This window comes from Canis lupus, chromosome 20 (assembly GCF_011100685.1).
Source record: "Canis lupus familiaris isolate Mischka breed German Shepherd chromosome 20, alternate assembly UU_Cfam_GSD_1.0, whole genome shotgun sequence".
Lineage (NCBI taxonomy): Eukaryota > Metazoa > Chordata > Mammalia > Carnivora > Canidae > Canis > Canis lupus.
This window is the reverse complement of record NC_049241.1, coordinates 12,393,744-12,418,145: the sequence shown is the minus strand read 5'-3', so window position 1 is coordinate 12,418,145 and position 24,402 is coordinate 12,393,744. Positions and strand designations below refer to the sequence as shown.

Sequence of the window (24,402 nt, the reverse complement as noted above, 5' to 3'; positions counted from 1 at the left end):
GGACATAGCCTCCCTTTTCCTTCCATATTGTCTGTGGCTTCATTTGTGCTAACTCGGGCATAGCTGAGTGGCTGAGACAGAGAATGTATGGCCCACAAACCCCAAAATATTTACTATCTAGCCCTTTACAGAGAAAGTTTGCTAACTTCTGCTTTAAAGGATTAAAAGCAGGGAAGTGGAAGTTTGGAGAGATCACTACGGTGCCTGGGAGGGCATTAGGGGCTTCCATCCAGCTTTCTCCCATGTTGGTCTGAGTGTTAAGCCATACTCTGTTTTGCTCCCTTTGTGGAGCTGGACGTGAGACAGCTGAGGCAAATGGAGACTAAGGGACTTTAAGGTCCAAGAGCATTAAGTGGTGGAGGAAAGCTTGGAATCCCTCTCCAACTGACTTTGCAGCCCAAGTGTTTCTCTCTCCCCAGCTGCCTCTGGCCAGAGGAGCAGAAAATGCCTCTATACTCTATAACTGTGGTACAAAACTAAGTAAAATCAGTGTGATATGCTGGTGGCATGAAGTATGCATAAAAGGGAGCTATTTTAAAGTACCATTTTTGTAAAAAATGAACAGGACTAGAAGTGACCTCAAAGACTCATTGTCCCATCCCCTAATCTCTGGGAAAGTTAACTACACGCCCACAAGATAGATGATAATGAGTGGTGCTTGACTGATCTAGAACTACACGCAGAAATCGTCATTTGTTTTCTGTAAGCCAGCAGGAAATTGTGTTGAATAACTTATATAACCTGAAGAATTCTTTTCAAGTAGCCTGCCTGACAAGTTTGATAACCCCAATACTCAAATTGTTCTTGGGAGATTACCACATTGAAGAATGAAAAGGGAAGCTGGATAGTTAACCAGGCCCAATCTAGCAGGTAACATTCAGAATGGGATTTTCCAAAAAGTGAGTTTTGGCTACTGCTGCAGAATCATGAATCACAAAATAATGCCATTGTGAGCTGTAAACAGTTTTAATTTATACAGGTGACATTTAAAATGCTAATCAGACCTTAAGATAATTACTGGAAGTTAGGAAGCCTCTGTTGGGAATGCTTCCCGTTTCTATGGAAATGATTCAAAACACAACCAGATCCATGAAGGTGTTTCTGGTTTGGCTGACTTGGGTTTTGACTTCTACAGAGCCAAGGCCTTTGTCTCTTGTGGTGACACTTTTGGTAATTGAAATCAATTGGCTCTAGTCTGTAATCAGAGAGTGAACTCATTCCCACAAGGGATGATTTCAATATAGTTCTTGTGGTTTGGTCAGTTTGCAAATGGGGATATATCAATCCTAAGAAAATAAGCTGTTGCACCACGGGTGATTTTCTGTGTTGATTGCAGGCCTCTTTAAAAAAATCACATAGAAGTTTTTTTTTTTTTCCCTCCCTGTTGTCAGTTTATTCCACAATTTTTCAGGTACTATGTTTGTTTAATAATCAACAAAAGTTTGAGGGCCTGTTTTAGGCCTCCAGGACATGGTGATGTCCTTTTTTTGTTTGTTTGTTTTGGGACCTTGTTCTTATAACACACAAACTTCATTAATACAGACATAAGGTTAACAGCAGATCTCTGATGAGTATTACACCAAAATAAAGCAGAGGAATGGGACAGAATGATGATCTCCATCCAGGGGAGCTCCCTTCACCTGAAGATTAGGGCCTGGAGTATTCCAGGCATAGGGAACAGCAGGTGCTCCTACTCAGAGCTGGGGGTAGAGGGAAGAATAGGCCTCACAAGCTTCAAATCCATTTAAAGTTAGTAATATATACTCTTATATCTAGAGTGTTTTTCCTGCAGTATGGAGATTAGTCTTGTCATCAATGTATCTTTCCATTCTCAGTCTTCCTATTTTGCTTTGTTGTTTTTCTAGACTTTGGAATCAGAGTCCTATGTTCAAACTATACATCTGAGACTGAATAAGGCTTGTGACCATAGGTAAGTTATGTAACCTCTTGGAGCTTTCATTGCCTCATCTTTAAAATAAAGACAACAACAGGCTTTTTTTACATTCTTTTCTTCCTAATGCTGGGTCTTAGAAATCCAGCATACATTTTACACCTCCATCCTATCCCATTCCAAATAATGTCTGGGTTGCCTCATAGGATTGTTGTGAGAATTAAGTCCTATAATGAACATAAAGGCATTAACCTAGGACTTGGCATCTAATACTTGCTTAGTTAGTATTCATAATAGACACATTTACTTAATACCTGACAGTTTTCAAAATGCTTTCACATTCTTAAAATGCCCATGAAACCTAGTGAAATAAGCTGGGGCTTAGAATCAATATCAGAACTATAGCAGATGGGAGTAGAGAGAAGCTATATAACTTTTGGGGGCCTTATAGGCCTGGAGGGGCCCTGACTGTGCTACAATTCCTGTGTGCAGATATTTATGTGTTCAAGGGAACTTGAACACATTTCCCATCCTGGGCTGAACCTGGGAAGCTCTGGAACTCATGGAAAAGAGTCCCTAGTAGGGGCAGTAAGTGATCCGTACAGAAATAGACTTGCAAGGGTGACCAACTCTCTTTGTTTGCCTGGGATTGAAGCATTTCCTGGGATATAGACCTTTCAGTGCTAAACCTGGGACAGCCCAAGGCCACCTAGGATGGTGGGTCACCCCAGACCCTCCAGGAGGCCACTGAAAAACTAGAGGCAAAAAAAAAAAAAAATTGTTCAGGGATGCCTGGGCACCTTTTCTTTCTCTGGATAAGTGTGCTGTTTCTAATGCCATTTTGGCTTGAACACTAGGAGTGCCCAGTATTTGAAAAGAAGGACATCAGTTGACAGAATAAGAACTTCCAGACTGTGAAGTAAGTCAGAGAGTAAGAGGGCAGTGGGTCATCCAGTGTAGGGGCCAGTAGCCACATGTGGTTATTATTTGGAATGGGATAGGCTGGAAGTATAAAATGCATGCTGGATTTCTAAGACTTAGCACTAGAAAGAAAAGAATATCAAATACCTCATTAATAACATTTGTGTTGATTAAATGTCAACATAATATTTTGGATATACTGGGTTAAATAAAATATGTTATTAAATTTCAAAAAAGGGCAGTAGCATAGCAAAAACTTTTTTCCTTATCTGCACCCAAAAAGTCACTGGGAGCCACATGCACTGTAGGGGAACCAAGGGACTGGGAAAACAGTACCCAGGAAAACTATTCTACAGATTCTCTGTGAAGCCATTGTAAGGCCTTGAAGGCCTTGGCTCTTCAAAGTGGCCTGTGGACCAGCTGTGTAGGGATTGCCTGGGAGCCATCAGAAATGCAGATGCTCATGCCCCCACAGCAGGCCTGCTCTGCCAATCTGTAATTGAACAAAGTCCCCAGGTGAATCATATGCACTGTAAAATGTGAGACTCTCTGATCCAGGATTATTACATTAGTGGTTATTAAGCTTTGGTGTGGATCAGAATCTCCTGGGGGGAATGGTCAAGACTCTGAGGCCCTTTCCACTTCAACCAGCAGAGTTCTCTGTGGGATTTCTTAGCGCTCCAGGTCCTGATAAACACCACAGTCGGAATACCACCGGACTTAAATGTTTAGTTAATTGCAACAGGTGAAGGTGGTAGCTTCTCACCAGTCTGAAATCTCCTTGCAGTGTGGCAGGAGCAAAGCTTGGGGTCTGAGAAGTAGTTTTGTCTGCTGGTGTTCCAAACCGCTTGGTTACAAGTTTGTTACCTGCAGTGGCAAAGAGGTCGCTGTGATATGAGCCAGAACTCAGATACCTATCCTACCTCAAGTGCCAAGTCCTTGTGCATCCACCCTCCTGCAAGGTATGTTTTCATTCTGGGTGGGAGTTACGCAGAGGGGGGTTGGTTTCAAGATGGAATGGCCTGGTGTTGGGGTGCTCGGATAGCTCAATTGGTTAAGAGTTGGCTCTTGATTTTGCCTCGGGTCATGATCTCAGGGTCATGAGATTGAGCCCTGTGTCAGGCAGGCTCCACCCTGGTTATGGAGCCTGCTTGAGATTCTCTCTCTCCCATTCCCTCTGCCCCACCCTACTGCTGCATGCTCTCTCTAGAAAATTTTTTTAGAAAGAATGGCCTGGTGTTGCCCCATTTCCTTCACCCCTACCCTGAGTTCTGGTCTACTGGGCCACAGGGCTGAATCTAAGATTCCTCCATTATTGAGTGAATGCCCTGATGGCTGTGGTGGGTAAAGTGTTACATGCCACAGCATAGCAGGGATTGGGACCGAAGGTAATGGAGAGTGTTGCATAAAGGTGAAACAAGATGCAAGGTTAACAGTCCCTTCATATACCATTTGTCCTTGGAGCTATACCAAATGGCTATGCTACCTCAGCTCTGGGCCCAGCTCTGGTATTTGCTGTAGCTGTGATGGGCAGTTTCATGCACACTCAGACTTGGTTGCCACTGGCAATGTCTTACCCTAAGAGTTGGCTCTCTGCCTGAGGCTTTCTCCAATATAGGGAACATTCCTATTTGGAAAATTAGGGGAGCAGCTTCCCAATGGATAGCTCTATGCCAGTCCGTGGATAAATGCTGTAGACTGTGGTCCTTTGGGCCATATCTGTAAGGTGCACTGCATTTCTCTGGTCCTGGGGTGACCTGAGCTCCCATTGCCTGAAGCTACCTCAGTAGCACATCTTACATTAGCGTCTTTGCCTGCCTCCATCTCCTCACCCCCTCACTCCTGCCTCCCTGCTTCATCTTCTAAATAAAATACTTGCCAACCAAATCCTTGTCTCATGTTCTGCTTCTAGAGAACCCAAATCAAGACGAGAGTATATTCTGATGTGTTTTTTTTTTTTTTTTTTTTTTGTCTCTTCCCCCAACCCTGAGACTCACTGAGTCTCACATCACTGAGTCTCCCCTGACTATTCTGTTTGGAACAAGAGCCATAAGTTCTTCCCTTCACTTAATAAGCTTTCTAAGTCCTAGTGTGGTGTGTTCTATTGCCTGCTATTTTTTTTAAAGATTTTGTTTGTTTATTAATGAGAGAGACACAGAGACAGAGACATAGGCAGAGGGAGGAGCAGGCTCCCTGTGGGGAGCCAGATGTGGGACTTGATCCTGGGATCACGACCTGAGCCAAAGACAGATGTTCAACCACTGAGCCACCCAGGTGCCCTATTGCCTGTCATTTTGTTCATTGTTTGACCTGTGCTATAAGACAGGCTCATGTGTCACCAAGTTGGAGTGAGAAGCTCAGCTGTCTGCCCTATTAAGGAAAATGCTGACTTGTGGAAGTGTTGCAATGAGCACTGGAGGCAAACCTCCCCCACTTCTGTGCAGCTGATCCTGACCTTAACGAGCTTCCATTAGATGGCAGGGTGGGCTGGGAACCAGTCCCCTGACCTACCTTCCTTTCCCTTCACTCCAGGGGCAGACCTGCATTCCTTGTGGCGACTCCCTCTGTGTTCTGCCACAGGGCATTTCCCCTAATAAGATCCTTGAAGGGGTAATCCCATCTTACTGTGTACTGTGCAGAGCACCTGGACTAGCTCACAGAGAATTCTGTCCCCATAACCCTTCTTCTTTCTTCCTATATCCTTTGCTTGCTTTCCCTTTTTAATAGAAAATTTTATTTCAGTTGTCTTGGTTGTCATTTTCTGTTACTTCTTCTCTCTGTACCATCCTCTGTCTTGGTGTCCTCCCTTCTCCTTGACTAATGGGGTTCCTGCTATCTGTGTTTTGTTTTTAATAAATGTAGGGTTGGTATGGGGGTGGAGTCTCAGGGGCAGGGTCCCGATTGAAGGTCTAGCTTTGTACCTTGTGGATCTCTGCCTCTTAGAGTGTTGAGTGTGTGCATTTGTGTTGAAATACAACAATGAAATGGAAGTTCGGGATCTCTCTCTCTTTAGGTTTAAACTAACATATTTGAAATACTGACCAAAGGCCAAGCACTGCCTTGGTTCAGGTGGTTCACCCCCCCACTCCCTACATTATTTTAGGTTTGGTCATCAGAGTCACCATGAGAAGAAGGAGATATTATTCTAGAGATAAGAAAAAAATAATGCTTAACAACCCTAGCTCACTTGCCCGACACCATGAATCTACTGACTGTGTTTTAGCTGAGGAGCACAAAGTACTTTATGGCATTGTTGTTTGTTTTTTAATTTGTCCTAAGTCTCTGCAGACCTATGGTGAGCATATTGTTCTAGTGGTATAAATGTGGAAACTGAGAGAAGGGGTGGCAGTGACTCTGACACATCCAAGATACGTGCTGAATAGGCGCATTAGAAAGAACTGGTGTCAGGGTATCTAGGTGGTATCATCGGTTAAGCATTTGACTCTTATTTACAGCTCAGGTTGTGACCTAGGGGTCATGAGATCAAGCCCCGCATCATGCTCTGTGCTCAGCATGAGGTCTGCTGGAGTTTCTCTCTCTCCCTCTCCTGCTTGTTCCCTCTCTCTCTCATAAATAAATCTTTTATTTTTATTTAAAAATTTTTTAAAGAACTGGTATTTGAACATACATTGCAGTTTTAGTTGCACTCCTGCCTGGTTTTTAAATATGAAAGCCCTGAGGTGAGTTGAAAGATGAAAGTTTCATCCAGCTAAAACAAGGCTGTATGTGTGTCTGGTTGATCAGAGCCAATTCTCTGTTCTTTGCAGACTGGGGTTTTAAAAATGCATGATGAACCATAGTTGTCCAGCACTGATGTTTTATTCGGTTTCATGTGGTCCTTCTGATGCCTGCTGTATCATGAGAGGCTGTTTCCAAAGGGGCCATGTCAGAAATGATGCAATGCCCAGAAAGAGGTCATTGTGTTGATTTTTTTATTTGTAAGCATCCCTATTTGTACAGATTTGGTTCCTAATGATCTTGTCCTCACTTTCATCTGCCTCCTGAGCTTGGGTCAGACATGACATTAGGAAGACAGCAGAAGGGAGATTCTTGTTTTGAGCTTCAGCCTGTTTTAGTTTGACCATGTTGGCAGGTGGAATCCTGGGCTGATTCTTTCATTCAGAGGCCCCATAGGTCAGACACAGGATTTCTTACGAAAACCAGTCCAAGAAAGAACCAGCAGAAAGAGCTACAGGTGGGAGGGAGGGGCAAGATGGTGGAAGAGTAGGGGTCCTCAACTCACCTGGCCCCACAAACTTAACCTAGATAACTTTCAAAACATCCCGAACATCTATCAATTCAACCTGAGATTTAAAGAGAAAACAGCTGGAATGCTACAGAGAAGAAAGTTTTCCCTTCTAACATGGTAGGAAGGTGGAAAAAAAGGAAAAAGAATAAAGTGGGGGAGGGGAACCAAGACTAGCAGAGCTAAAGTGGAGGGGCAAGAGCCTCCGGGACAGGAAAGCCGAGCCCTGGAGAAACGGGAACTTTAAAAATCTGTGCTGGAGTTTTCCCTGATGGAAAAGTGCTCAGCAGGGAAATTGGGCAGAATAGAGGAGAGCCAGTGAAGCCTCAAGATTCCCGGTGTCACTATAAGAGGAGGGGCGCCCGGGGGGGAGGGGAACTCACTGCAAACTGTGGTCTGATACCGGTAAAGGGCTGGAGTGCCGCATGCCTTGGGGCATTTGGGAGGACCCAGTCGGTTAGGTGGGCTAACTCCGGAACTGCCTTTACCCTAGAGGCTGGCAATGGATGGAGGTGGCTGTACCCTGTTCCCTCCAGGAGAGGCAGTCCCCAGGGGCATGGGTCCAGCAGCACAGGGCCCCAGATCCCAGGGTGCCCAAGTGGACAAAGCTGGTGATCCTGCATTCCCCCTGGGACAGGTGGAAGTGGGGAGGGCACAGGACAACAAGAAGTCTCCTGCTTGGCACCCCGCAAGCTGTGCAGATCAGCACACTCCCTCTTGCCCCCAGGGGTGGGGGGCATCTAGACCAGTGTGGACTGGGAGACTGAGGTTAGTTACTCTTGGGGAGCTCAACTCTAGAGCTGGAAATCTGGCCGCTGCCATTGTTGTTTTTCCTCTTGTTTCACCATGTGCCTGGGAGAGGTGGGGCTGCCAGGGAAAAGAGGCCTCACAGGATAAACAGCTCACTTGGAGCCCGGCACCAAGTGAGGGGTGGGACATTTCCACCCAGGCACAGACACCTGAGAATCAGCATAGCAGACACTTCCCCCAGAAGACCAGCTGGAAGAACAAGGGAAGAGCAAGTTTACTGAACAAGCAAGCAGTGCTGGAAAGCTCTAGGACTGAAGGAAATTAGTATATAGAACTAGAGGGTCCTTTTTCTTTCTTTCTTTTTTCTTTTTCCATTATGACTCGTTTTTATATCAGACTAAAAATTTCCAATGTTTTTTCTCTTTTCCCACCTTAACTACAATATTTAACCAACTCTTCATTTTTAAGTTTTTTCCTTTCTGACTTTCATATTTCTACAATTACTGTCTTAGATATATTCTTCACTTTGGATTCCTTTCAACATATTCGATTTAATTTTCGTAGATATATGAGACATGGGTATTTGTTTTTTTTCTGCCTCGTTTTGTTTTACAATGGTGGAAGTTACTATCTTCTAAAACATGGCTAACATACACCCAGAACCAAGTGGAATACGTGTTGCTTCATTCTGAGATTATGTTCTCTCTCTCTTCTCATTTTGCCCCCCTCTTTTATCTTGTTTATGTTTTTGTGGTCAGTGTTGGGGATTTATTTATTTATTTTTTTAAAATTCTTTTTTTAAAATTTTTATTTATTTATGATAGTCACACAGAGAGAGAGAGAGAGAGAGAGAGAGAGAGAGAGGGGCAGAGACACAGGCAGAGGGAGAAGCAGGCTCCATGCAGGGAGCCCGACGTGGGATTCGATCCCGGGTCTCCAGGATCTCGCCCTGGGCCAAAGGCAGGCGCTAAACCGCTGCGCCACCCAGGGATCCCAGTGTTGGGGATTTATATAAGTATTGATGGTTTATATAAATTTGGGATGGAGCAGCTCCTAACATACAGAACAAAATACACTCAGAACCAAGAAGATCACCCTCTAGGACCACTCAGGTAGACTATATTCTCCCTCCACTACCACTTCCTCACCACCACCATTCCCCTTTTTTTTCTCTTTTCTTTACTTTTATTTTTCTTTTTTCTTCTTTGTTTTTGGTTTTTGGATTTTTATTTTTACTACTTTGTTTTTTTATTTTTTTTAAAGTTTATTTTTTAATTCATGAGAGACACACAGAGAGAGGCAGAGACACAGGCAGAGGGAGAAGCAGGCTCCACGCAGGAAGCCTGATGTGGGACTCAATCCCAGTTCTCTAGGATTATGCCCTGGGCCAAAGGTGGCTCTAAACCGCTGAGCCACCCGGGGTGCCCTACTACTTTGTTTTAAATTTTGTTTTTCACTTTAATGGTCCTTTTGTTTTATTTTGTTCTGTTCTTTTTCTTTTATTTTCCAGTCTTTGACCTCTTCAGAATCATCTAGAGTGTATTGTACTTAGATTATGGTTGATGTTTTTGACTCAGCCCACTCATACAGCCACTCTGCCCTGGACAAAATGACTAGAAGGAAGAATTAGCAATGAAAGAACAGGAAACAATACTCTCTGCCACAGAGTTACAGAATTTGGATTTAAATGCAATGTCAGAAGCACAATTACAAAGCTACTGGTGGCTCTGGAAAAAAGCATAAAGGACCCTAGAGACTTTGTTACTGCAGAATTGAGATCTAATCAGGCCAAAATTAAAAATAGATTAAATGAGATGCAGTCCAAACTGGATGCTCTAACTGCTAGGGTTAATGAGGTGGAAGAGAGAGTGAGTGACATAGAAGACAAGTTGATGGTAAAGAAGGAAGCTGAGGAAAAAAGAGAAAATTAAGAGCCCATGAGGAACGGTTTAGGGAAATAAATGATAGCTTGAGAAGGAAGCATATATGTCTAATTGGGATTCCAGAAGAGGCTGAGAGAGAGAGAAAGGGCCACAAAGTATGTTTGAACAAATCATAGCTGAGAACTTGCCAAATCTGGAGAAGGACACAGGCATTCAGATCCAGGACATAGAGAGGTCCCCCCCCAAAAAAACAATAAAAACCGTACAACACCTCAACATTTAATAGTGAAACTTGCAAATTTCAAAGCTAAAGAGAAAGTTCTTAAAGCAGTGTGAGACAAGAGATTCTTAACTTATATGGGGTAAAAAATATCAGATTAGCAGCAGACCTCTCCACAGAGACCTGGCAGGCCAGACAGGGCTGGCAGGATATATTCAGGGTACTAAATGAGAAGAACATGCAGCCAAGAATACTTTATCCAGCAAATCTCTCATTCAGAAGAGAAGGAGAGATAAAGAGCTTCCAGAAACTGAAAGAATATGTGACCACCAAACCAGCTCTGCCAAGAAATATTAAGGGGGACCCTGTAAAAGGAAGAGGGAGCCCAAAGAAACAATCCACAAAACAGGTACTGAATAGGTAATATGGTGACACTAAATTCATATCTTTCAATAGTAACTCTGAACGTGAATGGGCTAAATGATCCCATCAAAAGATGCAGGTTATTGGAATGGATAAAAAAAGCAAGACCCATTTATATGCTGTCTACAAGAGACTAATTTTAGACCTAAGGACACCTACAGCCTGAAAATGAAGGGGTAGAAACAATTTACCATTCAAATGGTCCTCAAAAGAAAGCAGGGGTAGCAGTCCTCTTATCAGATAAATGAAAGCTTATACCAAAGACTGTAGTAAGAGATGAAGAGGAACACTATATCATAGTTAAAGGGTCTATCCAACAAGAAGACCTAACAATCATGAATATTTATGCCCCTAATGAGGAAGCTACCAAGTATATCAATCAATTAATAAGCAAAGTAAAGAGATACTTAGATAATAATACACTAATAGTAGGAGACTTCAACATGGCACTTTCAGCAAATAACTGATATTCTAAGCAGAACATCACCAAAGAAACAAGGGCCTTAAATGATACACTGGATCAAATAGATTTCACAGATTTATACAGAACTTTCCATCCAAATGCAACTGAATACACGTTCTTCTCAAGTGCACATGGAACTTCTCCAGAATAGAGCATATACTGGGTCACAAACCAGGTCTCAATTGATACCAAAATATTGGGATTGTCCTCTGCATATTTTCAGACCACAATGCTTTGAAACTACAACTTAATCACAAGAAGAAATTTGGAAGAAACTCAAACACATGAAGATTAAAGAGCATCCTACTAAAAGATGAATGGGTCAACCAGGAAATTAGAGAAGAATTAAAAAGATTCATGGAAACTAATGTAAATGAAGATACAACCGTTCAAAATCTTTGGGATACAGCAAAAGCAGTACTAAAATGGAAGTACATCAAAATACAAGCCTCCTTCAAAAAATTGGAAAAAACCTCAAATACACAAGCTAACCTCACCTAAAGAATTGGAGAAAGAACAGGAAGCAAAGCCTACACCAAGCAGAAGAAGATAGATAATAAAGATTCGAGCAGAACTCAATGAAATAGAGACTAGAAGAACTTTAGAACAGATCAACAAAACCAGGAGTTGGTTCTTTGAAAGAATTAATAAGATAGATAAACCCTTAGCCAGCCTTATTAAAAAGAAAAGAGAACACCCTCAAATTAATAAAATCATGAAAGAAAGAGGAGAGATCACAATACCAAGGAAATACAAATGATTTTAAAAGTGTATTATGAACAGGTATATACCAACAAATTAGGCAATCTAGAAGAAATGGATGCTTTTCTGGAAAACCACACATTACCAAAACTGGAACAGGAAGAAATACAAAACCTGAACAGGCCAATAGCAAGGAAATTGAAGCAGTCATCAAAAACCTCCCAAGACACAAAAGTCCAGGGCCAGATGGCTTCCCAGGGAATTCCATCAAATGTTTAAAGAAGAAATAATACCTATTCTACTAAAGCTGTTTTGAAGGATAGAAAGGGATGGGATATTTCCAAACTTGTTGTATGAGGCCAGCATTACCTTGATTCCAAAACCAGACCAAGACCCCACCAAAATGGAGAATTATAGAACAATATCCCTGATGAACATGGATGCAAAAATTCTTACCAGATACTAGCCAGTAGGATCCAACAATACATTAAGAGGATTATTCACCATGACCAAGTGGGATTTATCCCTGGGATGCAAGGTTGGTTCAACACTTGTAAAACATTCAACGTGATAGATCACATCAACAAGAGAAAAAACAAGAACCATATGACCCTCTCAATAGATGCAGAGAAAGCATTTGACAAAATACAACATCCATTCCTGATTAAAACTCTTCAAAGTGTAGGGATAGAGGGAACAAATCTCAATATCTTAAAAGCTATCTATGCAAAGCCCACAGCAAATATCATTCTCAATGGGGAAAAACTGAGAGCCTTTCCCTAAGATCAGGAACACGACAGGGATGTCCATTCTCACCACTGCTATTCAACATAGTACTGGAAGTCCTAGCCTCAGCAATCAGGCAACAAAAAGAAATAAAAGACATTCAAATTGGCAAAGAAGAAGCCAAACTCTCCCTCTTCAAAGATGACATGATACTGTACATAGAAAACCCAAAGGACTCCACCCCAAGATTGCTAGAACTCATACAGCAATTCGGCAGTGTGGCAGGATACAAAATCAATGCCCAGAAATCAGTGGCATTTCTATACACTAACAATGAGACTGAAGAAAGAGAAATTAAGGAGTCAATCCCATTTACAATTGCACCCAAAAGCATAAGATACCTAGGAATAAACCTAATCAAAGAGGTAAAGGATCTATACCCTAAAAACTGAACATCTGTTTTAGTGGAGAGAAGTTCTCAAGTTGCCTTAAGAAATTATCATTAAGCATCCAGCTGTCTAATCCCTATTCTTTCATTTACTCCTTTCTTCATTCAGATATTTAATAAGCATATTTAAAATACTAAATATATGCTATTTTGATTCAGCACCTTTCTCCTTTCTTCCCTTTTCTCCCAACTCAGGGTGTGAGATGTCCCATCTCCAGCTGCAGTAACTGGTCTGAAGGAAAGGCCTGGAGCCCCAGCTAAACAAATCAGAATTCTTCCCCAGGACTTTTTCTACTGAATTCAGGACCAAAGGAGACTCTCTTTTCTCTCTGGTCATGGAGCTATAAGAATGACCACATGGTTAAGCCCCTTGACATGGGAGGGTTAATTCTGAGAGACCAGTGCTGACAGATGGAGAGGAATATGAAAGAGTGTGGAGGGGATGGAGAGAGGAAGAGAGGGAGTGGTTATGTGGATAGAGATAGCAGGAGGAGCATGAGAGGGAGAGAGGGCAGGGTGGAGGGTAGGGAGAGAGAGGTAGGATTAGAAGGATAGGAGGGAGGAAGAGAGGGAGGGAGGCAGAGCGGGAGGGGAAGCGGGGGAGAGACTGAGCAGGAGGGGGATAGGAAAGGGAAGAGGACACACACACATGGGGATGGAGTTTGGGGAGGACGCTCAGAGAGAGACACACACCTTGATGGACAGGACCAGAGAGAGGTTGCTGGGGATTCAGAACTGAAAGTGACATTCTCAACCCTCAAGGTGCTCAGAATCCAGCCAAACAGGTAGACAGGTACCCATGGGTTGTGATGTATCATGGCTAGTACCCTGGGAAAGGCATGTACTGAGGACGGCGGGGTGTCTGGCATGGACAGACCCTGTGTAGGGAGGGTGAGGGAAAGCCTTTGGAAGGAGAACCAGGTCTGGAGGCTGTGAGAAGGAGTTTGTCATGTTTTAGCTTTCCGGATAAAGCACCATATATCTAAAAAGTGTGCCTGTCTGGATGCCTGGAGCCTTGCTGTAACTGTCAGAAGTGAAGAGTGCTATGGTGAACAGGGCAGTGTGGCAGGGCAGCTGGGAGAGGCTGGACAGAGTGGAATGGGGCAGGGCAAGGGTGCAGCCTAAGCAGTGCAGACTGTATTTGCAGGGCCCTGACCAGTAGAGAAGGCCATAACCCATGAGCTACAGACACAAGGGCCTGAAGACCTTCTGGCCCACATAGATCTCCTCTGCCCACATTGCTCCTTTCCCAGGTGATAGCTGAAGCCACATTTTCAAACCAACAACATTCCCTGAGGGAAACCACCTCTCATAACTACTAAAAAAGAGGAAAGGTGAACCACTCCCCCTGCCTACAAGCCTCACATTCAAGCACATTTCCTGTCATTGTCTGGGCAATAAAATGGTTTTCTAGATTGCTTGGCTTTTAATTTTATTTTTTTCCAGTTCAGGGAATAACTCACAGTTCTTGAAGTATGCAGTACAGATTGCATGTCTAATTTATTCAACTTGCCCAGGGAAACTTGAGATAATTACATTGGGAAATTCCATATTCTGAAAAAACCTAGATGCTGGGAGGGTTATTTTGTCAAGTTCTCTGTGGGACTTTGTGTCCTGTGGAAGTAAAAGAGCACTTGATATATCTGCTGGGTGATTCCAAGGCTCAAAAGCCTGATCTTTCTCAGTGTTTCAAGTGATAAGACACAGATGCCATAGCATGCTTTCCAAAATTCAGTGTAGGGAACATATAACACATTCAGTTATGTAAGATAATTGCAAGCTTAACATTTCCCTTCTATGTTGCTGAGTTTCCAACATATGAACGTTGGCTCTCTCTTGAGGGGAGCTGCAGATTAGAATAATGAATTATTTCAAAAATTATTTTTTTCTATCTTTGTATCCTTTTGTAAAGGTTGTGTATAGGCAGGAAAGGGCACAGATCATCAATATACAGACTAATGCATTTTTCACTAATTGGTTCATATGGTAACCAAAAGCCAGGTCAAGAAACAGAACATTGTGGGAAGCACTCCAAAAGTGCCCACCTCCTCCAGTTCCTCTGGCTAGGGTAATTGTGTCCTGCCTCTGGCACCACAGATTGGTTTTTGCCTTGCTCAATGATATGCTTGCAGACTTGTCTATGTTGAGTGTAGTTCCAGTTTATTTTTTCCACTGTCTGGTATTGCATCTGATGAGTGGACCATCATATATCCAAACCCTGGTGAGTAACCATTGGCTTCTTTTTGCCTATTACAGAGGGCTGCTATGAGCAGTCTTTTCATAGAAGGTGTGTTTTTGTCCATTTAATCTCACTATTACTAGATTAGGGTTCTCCAGAGAAACAGAATCAAAAGGGTATATATGCATAATTTTTTATGTTAAGGAATTGGTTCATGTGATTATAGAGGCCCATAATTTCAGTATCTGCAGGGTAGTCCAGCAGGCTGAAGATCTAGGGAAAAGTTGTGGATTGAATCTAATGGTGATTTGATGGCAGTCTTCTTCCCTGGGAAGGTCAGTCTTCTTTTAGGGCTTTAACTAATGGGAAGAGCCCTCCACATTGTGGAGAGCAAACTGCTTTAACTCTAAGATTTAAATGTTAATCTCACCCCAAAATACCCTCACCCTTGAACAGAAACATCCAGAATAATATTTGACCAAATACCTGGGCACTGTGTCCCAGGTTGATACATAAAATTGACTATGACAGTCGCTTACTGATTATCTACAACGCAACCTTTTGTGCTGGTGGTAGGGTGGCTAAAATGCAGTGGGGGTACCTCAAAGTACAGTGTATTATCAGAAAGTTCAGGTATAATGAGGCCAAAAGACGAGATGATTGTCATTGAAGGAATAGTCATTGGCAGCTCCCAAGAGGAGAGGAGCACAGAAGGAAGTATCAGAGTCAGTCAGGGGCAGAGGGAAAGGATGAGACTGTGGTGAGAGTCTTTATCATGGTTTCTGAGGGAAGGAATGGGAAAGGCAGGGCGGGAAAATGGAGGATTGGCTGATTTGAACAGTTTCAGTGGGCTCTGGGGGGCATAGGGGCTGTCCATAGTCTTCTGGTGCCTGGCCCTGGGCCATTTAGGGAAAGTGGCTAGTGGTCTGGAGAGTCCTATGAAAGAGCTGGTGGGGAGAGTATGGGCTCTGGATTGGTTTGTCTTTGAAATGTGTATCTTTGGGTGAGTTGTTCATTATTTCTAGGAACTGACTAGCTCTGGAGGGGGAGGCCCTTAAGGCCTGTCAAAGCATCTGAATACAGAAAATGAAAGACCTGGTTAATGCCAGGGGCAGGTGGGGAAAGACAATAGAGAGGCAGAGTGGTGAGATAGAAACCATCTGGAATAGGGTTCAGGGGACTTGGACTACTTTCTTAAAAAGACTTGCTGATCACATCTTGGATACAGTGATAGTTATTTTACTAATGAAGAAACCAAGGCTCAGAGAAGTTCATCAGGTCACTGGTATCGAGGAGCAGGGCTGAGGCTTGTATGCAGATTTCTTGTCTTGTTATTCTTTACCTTTATGCTTTGCTCTCTTCCAGGGTTGTTCAAAACCTATTATTCCTGCCTTTCTCACCTCTAAGAGTTATTAGAAGATAATGAGTTTATATAAATGAACACGCTTTGTAACCGGTGAAGAGCTAGACAGATTCAACCTTGAAATATATAAATTGAATTTATAGGAATCTTAGAACCAAGGGAGGTATTTGGAGATCACTTGGGCCCTGTCTCTGTTCTCGAACAGGTGAAGCCTGAAACTACTTATTTGCTCCTGCAGGATGGCCAGACTCTCCCTTGGTAGCTTCATATCTTATTGCTGTGATGAGAAAAAGATCACTGGATGTTTATTTCATATGGACTTTGCTTAGTAAGTTACTTCTTCAGTGTACCCGTAACCTGGTGATCTGAGTATTATTAACCAAGCTTCTGAATGTACCTAAATTGACCCAAAAGGCCTGGCTGGAGATCTGGCTAAATAGATGTTACAGTTTATCCAGTCTGGTATGGTTAGTAATAGTCTTAAAAAAATCCAGAGCTCTTTGATGGAGGAAGTGGTGGAAAGAGCCCTAAGCCAAAGGTAGGGACCTGATCCAGAGTTATAGCACTACTCAGCCACATACTACCTGGTTTGATCTCAGGTGGCCACTTAATCATTTTGACATCACTTTTCCCACTTGGAAACCCAAAGAGTTGGACTAGATGATGTTTCAAATCCCTTTCAGCAAGGACAGGATACATTGTATCATTTAAGATTTGGATGGCTAATGTCATTTTGATGGAGGGGCAAAGTACTAATAAGTAGCTGGAAAGCTGGTTGTCTTTGATGTCCGGTAGTTAATAAAATAGAGAAAGATTTACATGCGTAGCTAAACTCATCTTTCACTCTCATGCCAGCTATCTGCTGACTCCACTTCCTTGGTTAGCCCTGGGTCACTATAAATTAAACTTAACTGCTTTTTCCTGGGAATGATGCTCTGTAAATCAGCCCTAGAAGAGAGTAGCTCTGTCAAGAGGGCTTTTCATGAGATACTCTAACCATTGGAAAGACAACATATTATCTGGCAACTGCTTCTGAATATTAGTTTATGTCTTGGCAATTGTTTTCTTAATAATCCAAAGCTGTCAAGGAAGCATAACTCACATGGCTTGGACACTCTGCTGCCTTCTCTGCCTGGTAGGAGCTTATTAATCATGTCGTCTTCCCTTGAACCCTCCTTTCTGTATGGTACAATTAAATTAACTGACCTATTTCCAAATAATTAGATCATTAAACACCCCCTCCTTTTTAATAAAACCAGGAGACAATTTTATCTAAAATTAAACTGTATATTAGTGCCTCTTTTAGTAATGTCATCCATATGGCTCTCCAATATGGGCTGGTCCAGCATCAGTGAATTGATGGTAATTCTCAACTCTGGTACTTAATCAGACATGCCCCTACACTTGCAAATAATCATTTTTTTGTTTTAATTACCTAGTTAAAAAATACAGGAGCCATCTCAATGTCACCTTGAATATCTACATTGTGGAAAAAAAAATGACACTTCTGTGCCATCCGTAGCTGATTTGCTGAGCTGGAGGAGTTGAGTTCAAACAGTTGTCTCATTAAAACTAAAGTTGGTGCTAAAATTTCTGTGTAACTCTCCCCCCCCCCCCCCCCCCGCCACCCCAGCCCCACGCAATCCAGTATCAGTGCTAAGAGAACTAAACTGTGACTCCTATACTTCTCCAGAACCTTCCTAAGTTAACTCATGCATAGGAAAGGAAGGTAAAGTGATCTCAATTGGCCTTTTCAACCCACAAAGACTCAGCAAATAATTGCAGTGGTCTGTGAATCAACAACGGCAATGAGGTCATTTTAATGGGACTAAGACGCCCCTACAATAATGGTGATAGACTTAATCACTTCTCCATGGGGAAAATGTCCAAGATTAGGCAGTTCATTACAGAAATGGGGACTTGTTGAGAGAGGACTCTTAGAACGGAAAATGGAATGCTGTTGATTACATTCATGCTGCTTCCAAGGAATAGCTTTTTCTCAGGATGCCTCAGCTCTGCTGAAGGCCACATTGTGCCAAGAAATCTGGACCTAAAGAGTTTAGTTAGGAGGCATTTGCAGAGTAGCCAGGGCACTGGGCTTTTCAACCCACCAAAAATGCCTTGGGCTGACAAGTGAGATGAGCAGCACTAAATTGATGTGTAGACACTACCTAGAGATTAATCACCTTTTCACAACTTTGTATATTTGTGATAGGAAATTTGAGTTGTTTAAGTCATTTTGAACTTTTAAAAAAATATTTATTTATTTATTCATGAGAGACACAGAGAGAAAGAGGCAGAGACACAGGCAGAGGGAGAAGCAGGCTCCATGCAGGGGGCCTGACGTGGAACTCAATCCCGGGTCCCTGGCATCACATCCTGGGCTGCAGGCGGCGCTAGACCACTGCACCACCGGGGCTGCCCTGTTTAGGTCATTTTGAATAGACAGACACAATATATTCTGCCTAGGGGAGAACAGTTTGTTAGCATAAGTTTGAGTTTGGCATAATTTGGATTTAGAGGGTATAGCTGACATGGGGTGTGTCTCACACTCTTGGCAGTAAGTTCTACACACAGGACACATGTGCCTACATACATAACCCTGTGCCTCTGCCCAAGGGACTTCTTTGTTGTTGAGTCTGCTGTGTGTGTCTAGGGTGGGGGAATGGTGCTCTGGGCTATCCTGGAGGGATAGTCTTCAACTAAAGGCAGATGGAGAGCTGATGAATAAGAGCTACAGATCCCCTGCTTATGGGTTGGAAAAGTCTGAGACAGGTGTCACTCTGTCTTGCAGAGCTCTCCAAAGAACTTGAGATCCCAGTGCCCACGGTTATAATTTACTCCAACCACACTTTTAACTGATATTCTTCCTGTCCCCATCTCGTGTCTCCACTCCAGGCCAGCACTTCCCAGTTGAACTAATTCATTTGAATCCTTGCCTCAGGTATGTTTCTGGGGAAACTCAATTTAAGAGCTGAGCTTGCCACTAGACAAGATAGGTCACTTATTACTGGGACATCATGGGGCTGTTCCCACCCAGCACTCTAATATCTCAGAAGATGGTTACTCACCATGGCCCAACATGTTCCAATTTGCCTTGTGGGGATAGCTGAAGGCAGAGAGTCTCAAACTCTTGGCAGAGTGGAAAGAGAAATGATAATGGATTTAGTTAGGCTAATGCCGGGTTATGCTGTAATAACACACTAACCACATCACAGTTTAATGCTTGCTAGAGTTGTCCTTGATGATCATCTTGTAAAGGTGACTCCAGAATTTGGCTTGTTTCTATCTGGAGGAGGCTGAGACACCTGGTAGTGATAGGGAAAGAGGTGAAAGGAGCAGCAGGCTGCATTCTCCATTGAGCACAGGGCTGAGCTCTGAGGAGGGTAGGTGGGGATGAGCAAATCCACAGAGAAGCATAAAATAGGTCCAGAACAGGTGGCAAATCTATGTGTAGGCAAGATTTATGTTAAACATAAGTGCAAAAAATAAAATGAACCTCAAATTACTTATCAGAATAAATTTCTGGTTTGATTTCTAAGACGTCAGACATTCCTACTATTAGTTTTCCCAACACAAAAAATATTGTTAGGAGTCTAGTGCAGATCACGAGCTGAAAAAAAAAATTGACCTGACCCACTGCAGAAATTCAAACCAGTCATTTATTGATTTGCATTTTGTAGTTTTGAGAAGATGAGTGATGGTGAGACTTGTTTGTTACTTTGCAACTGGCAAGGTTGGTGTAGTTGGGGGCTCACTTCAACCTTTAAGGTAAATTGGACAGATTTTTATATGGTCGTTGGTCCTAGAATCTTATATCAGGGAAAACAAGAGTCCAGATTAAAGGGATACAGAATACAGTCTGAAGCTGATAGCCAGAGTTCCCTATGGCTTGTTTTTTTTTTTTTTTTTTTCAAATAGTTCAGTCCTGGATAGGGAGTAACATGAATATGGGATTTTGAGTAAGATGACCAGGGTTGGAGCTTCAGCATGACCCCACGTCAGCTAAGTCTCTGTGCAATTCTCTGCCTTTTCAACTTGAGTTTCTTCCTATCCCAAATTAGGATGATATTAGTACCTGAGTTCAAGATTTGATGTGAGGGTTAAAATGGCTTCACAAGACAAAGTGCTTGACGTGGTGTCTAACATGTGGGAAGTGCAGTGTCTGACATGTGGGAAGTGCTTAATAATGGCTGTTACTGTTTATGTCCTGATGTGTGAAATAGGGTTTCAGTTATTTCTTCATTATTGAAACAAATATTTATAGAACATCTACTGAGTGCTAGGAACTGCGCTGGATGCTGGGAATAAAATGGTGAGTGAAACAAAGCCCAATCTTGTCCTGGAAGAATTAAGAGACCAGGGGTTGGCAAATACCTTTTTAAAGGGCCAGACAGTGAATAGTTGAGACTTTGTGGGGCATGAGGTATCTGTGGCACCCATCCGACTTTGCTACTGGAGTTGGAAAGTAGCCTTAGTAAATGAGTACACATGGTTGTATTCCAATAAAATTTTATTTACACAGACAGGTAGAGAACTAGATTTGTCCTGTGGCCCAAAATTTGCTAATCATTGAGATGGCCAGTAATATACAGGCATTAATAGCTAGTATTTATTGAGAGCTTACCATGTATTTGTTCATTTATTTAACAGACACTTACATAGCATTTATTATGAGTTAACTCATAGCAGTGACTATGAGTCAGATAATGATCAAATACTTTGCACATATTTTTCTTAAAGACTTTATTCATTAGAGAGAAAGAGAGAGGGAGGCAGAAGGAGAGGCAGGCTCCCCAAGGAGCAGGGAGTCTGATGATGCAGGGCTCGATCCCAGGACCCTGGGATCATGACCTGAGCTGAAGGCAGAGGGTCAGCTGACTGAGCCACCCAGGGGCCCCTACTTTGCACATATTAACTGCTTCAATCCTCATGATAACTCCATGAAGTTGGTAAAATCCGCATTTTAAGAGATGGGGTTGGTATTAGTATTATTCCCACATTACAGATGAGGCAGCTGAGTCACGAAGAAGTTAAATAGGTGATAAGGCTGGGATTAGAACCCAAACAAAGGAGGGCTGGAATCTATACTTGGAATCATTCTACACACAGCCTCCCTCACATAAACACTTAAGCTGTGGACACCTGTAAGTACATGAAGGGGGTAACAGTAATGGTCGACCTCTCAGGTTGCTGGGACCCTATAAGAGTTGAAAGTGCTTGGTAAATTGTAGCAGGTTTCAGAAATATGACTGACCTCTCTTTGGAGCAGCAGCCCTCTGCCACTTAGAGGTGAAGAGTTTGTTTCTGAATTGGGGAATAGAAAGTGGGCAACAAATGCCTATTTACAGGTCTTGGAAAAGGGAAATGGGCCAGCTCTCTGAGGATACATTTCATTTCTTTCTTTAAAAGTCTTTGAACTCGAGGAATAAAACAATAATATTAGTTCTGATGCCACTTCAACTATGGACAAACCCCAGGAGATAGTTCTTGCATATCCATGAAACAGGAAGAGGGGGACTGCGTGCCCCAAATCTCACAGCTGAAAGTGGCAGAGCCAGGATTGGAACCTGGATGCTTTCATTCTGAGGCATGCATACTTGGCCACGGGCACTAGGACAAAATGTCCTATGTGTATACATATTGATTCAGATCCTGTTCTTGATTTCATTAATTGATCAGCATCGAGGGAAAGTGAGAAGAATCTGTTTAAACTGAGCATAGCCGCGAAAAGAGATGGTGTTCATCCTATTCAGACACTGTCTATGGAGTGCAAAGGATTTAATAAATAACAGTGTGCCCATCCTGATAATTAAAGCTTGTGAAAAATAATGACTTGGCCCAGAGGTATCATTACCTAGAATACCAGCCTAGTGTCTGTTTCAAAACAGTGATAATTTTTATGTCCTGCCATAAATGATCACTTAAGCAGCTTGAAATAAAAACAGGGCACAGTGCCCCCTGTGCTTGTGGATTTTGTGCTAAAAAGCTGAACTTGCTCTTGGAGAGAAATGCCCATCTGTGCTGAAAATGCCTGTGGACTCTTCCCATGTTTTAATAAATAGTGGACTGCAAAAAGCTTGTTTTGAATGGAGGAGGAGGGAGCACAGGAGGTTTCAGTGCTAAAAGAGAGGAGAAAAGGGCACATGGGGTCTGGGATGACTTTGGAAACCATCTGAGAGATTCTTACATGTTAAATTGTGTCCCCTAAAAAAAGAAGTTGAAGTCCTGCCCCCTAGTACCTGTGAGTGTGACTTCATTTGGAAGAAGGATCTTTATAGATGTGATGGAGATGAAAGTTGAGGTCACACTGGAATAGGTGGGCTTTGGTCCAATATCCCTGGAGTCCATAAGAAGATGGCCCCATGGAAGCAAAAGAGGCAGAGACTGGAGTCGTGTAGTTCCAAGGAAGGCCAACGACTGATGAGGCGAGGCGGGTAAGAAGCCAGAAAGAGGCAAGGAAGGATTCTTGCCTCTCTCTTGGAGGAGAATGCCCCTGCCAACATCTTGTTTACAGACTTGCAGACTTTATAACTAGGAGAGAATGAATTTGTTAGCCTAAGCCAACTGCTTGGGCTACTTGGTTACAGCAATTCTAGGAAACTAGTACAGAGGTGGTGTACTGACTCACAGAAGGGAAGTAGGCGTCTGTGCATGGGATAGAGGGGTTAAATCATCAGGTAACTGTGTTCATCTGTTTTTTCATTTGCCATTCAGAAAGGAGGCAGTATAGTAATTAAGAGCAAGGCTTAGGAATCAGGCCAATACTTGAATTTCTGCTGTTCTTCTATTCTGGGTGACTTTTAATAATGATCATAACCTCTAACATCTATTAATGAATTGATGGTATCTTAGGCCTTGTACCTTGAGCTAAATATGTCCTGTCTCCATTTTGTAGGAGAAACTCAGTCACAATATACAGCATAATGTTAGATTAGTATAATATAGTGATTCCACATTTTCATCCATCACCTGGTGCTCATCATGACAAATGCCCTCCTTTTTTTTTTTATTAAGATTTTATTTGTTTATCCATGAGAGACACACAGAGAGAGAGAAAAGCAGAGACGTAGGCAGAGGGAGAAGCAGGCTCCATGCAGGAAGCCCAATGCAGGACTCGATCCCAGGACCTTAAGATCACGCCCTGAGCCAAAGGCAGACGCTCAACCGCTGAGCCACCCATGTGTCCCTACAAGTGCCCTCCTTAATCCCCATCACCTACTTTACCCATCCCCCCACCCAGTTCCCTTCTAGTTAATCATCAGTTAGTTAAGTTATAGTTAAGAGTCTATTCAACCCCTCCCTTTAGCTTGAGCTGATCAGCTTGCCGGTTTGTTCTGCTATTGGTGGGAAGATGTCCCCAGGTTTCAAAAAGATCAAGAGACCATTTTTTCTGGTGGTAAACTTTGCCTCTTGTCATATTGGCTTGGATTTCCAGCCCATTTTCTTCCTCAAGCCAAACATTTCAGAACTGTGATTAAGGGGTATGTGGAGAGGCTAGAGAAAAATCTGCCATGGCAATATTTCAATCTGGATAGCTCCATAAATACCCAATTACCCCTTGTTGTGATGATAGCATCAGAGCTCTAATTGAGACCTTCCGCAGGTTTCCTGCTTTTGTGTCCTCTTCTACCCTTCACAGCAGCATTGTTTGGTACATTTATATGCAAAGGTTAATTCCCTATGATTTTATCTGTAGCAGGAAAGGGGGGAAAATATCTGGAACATAAGTTGGTATGTTAAGTGTTTGCAATGTACTAAGACAACTTTTCAGTCTATGAAAGTACAAGGCAGAGAATGGAACAGTTTGTTATACAAAAAGATTAAGATCTTGATAAACTGATTTCTGTTCTCTTCAATGTTACTAAGAAGCTGTGTGTCATGAACAAGTCAACTCCTTGGGACCTCTTCTGTGAGCAAGGCAGGCTCTGGATTATTTGACCTTAAACGTCTTTCACACATGGAAAAAACAATTCCATTTCTGTGTTTTGTGATCCTAGCTTATAGAGTCATGACATCTTGGAACACCAAGAGTAAGGGTGTTTTACAAAGGCTGTTGGAAGTCTTGATGGTGCCATTCATTATCCATCTCTCAAACCCATGTGCATCATTGCCCACCTACCTTGTTTCACTGTGCTTGCCTAGAAAGAGTGTCCCTATTGCTCTCCTTCCAAAGCTGACTTCTCT

The 24,402-nt window shown here is 42.6% G+C and overlaps 1 long non-coding RNA gene across 12 annotated transcripts in view; it reads left to right on the top strand.

Moving 5' to 3' along the window:
- The window catches only part of LOC102151640, a 379,776-nt gene that overhangs the window by 27,368 nt on the left and 328,006 nt on the right, over window positions 1–24,402 (top strand). For all 12 annotated transcript variants that reach the window (XR_005374662.1, XR_005374654.1, XR_005374653.1 and 9 more), the window contains 2 exons: window positions 1,866–1,930; window positions 3,600–3,774. This is a non-coding gene — a long non-coding RNA (uncharacterized LOC102151640). The remainder of the gene's footprint in view (window positions 1–1,865; window positions 1,931–3,599; window positions 3,775–24,402) is intronic.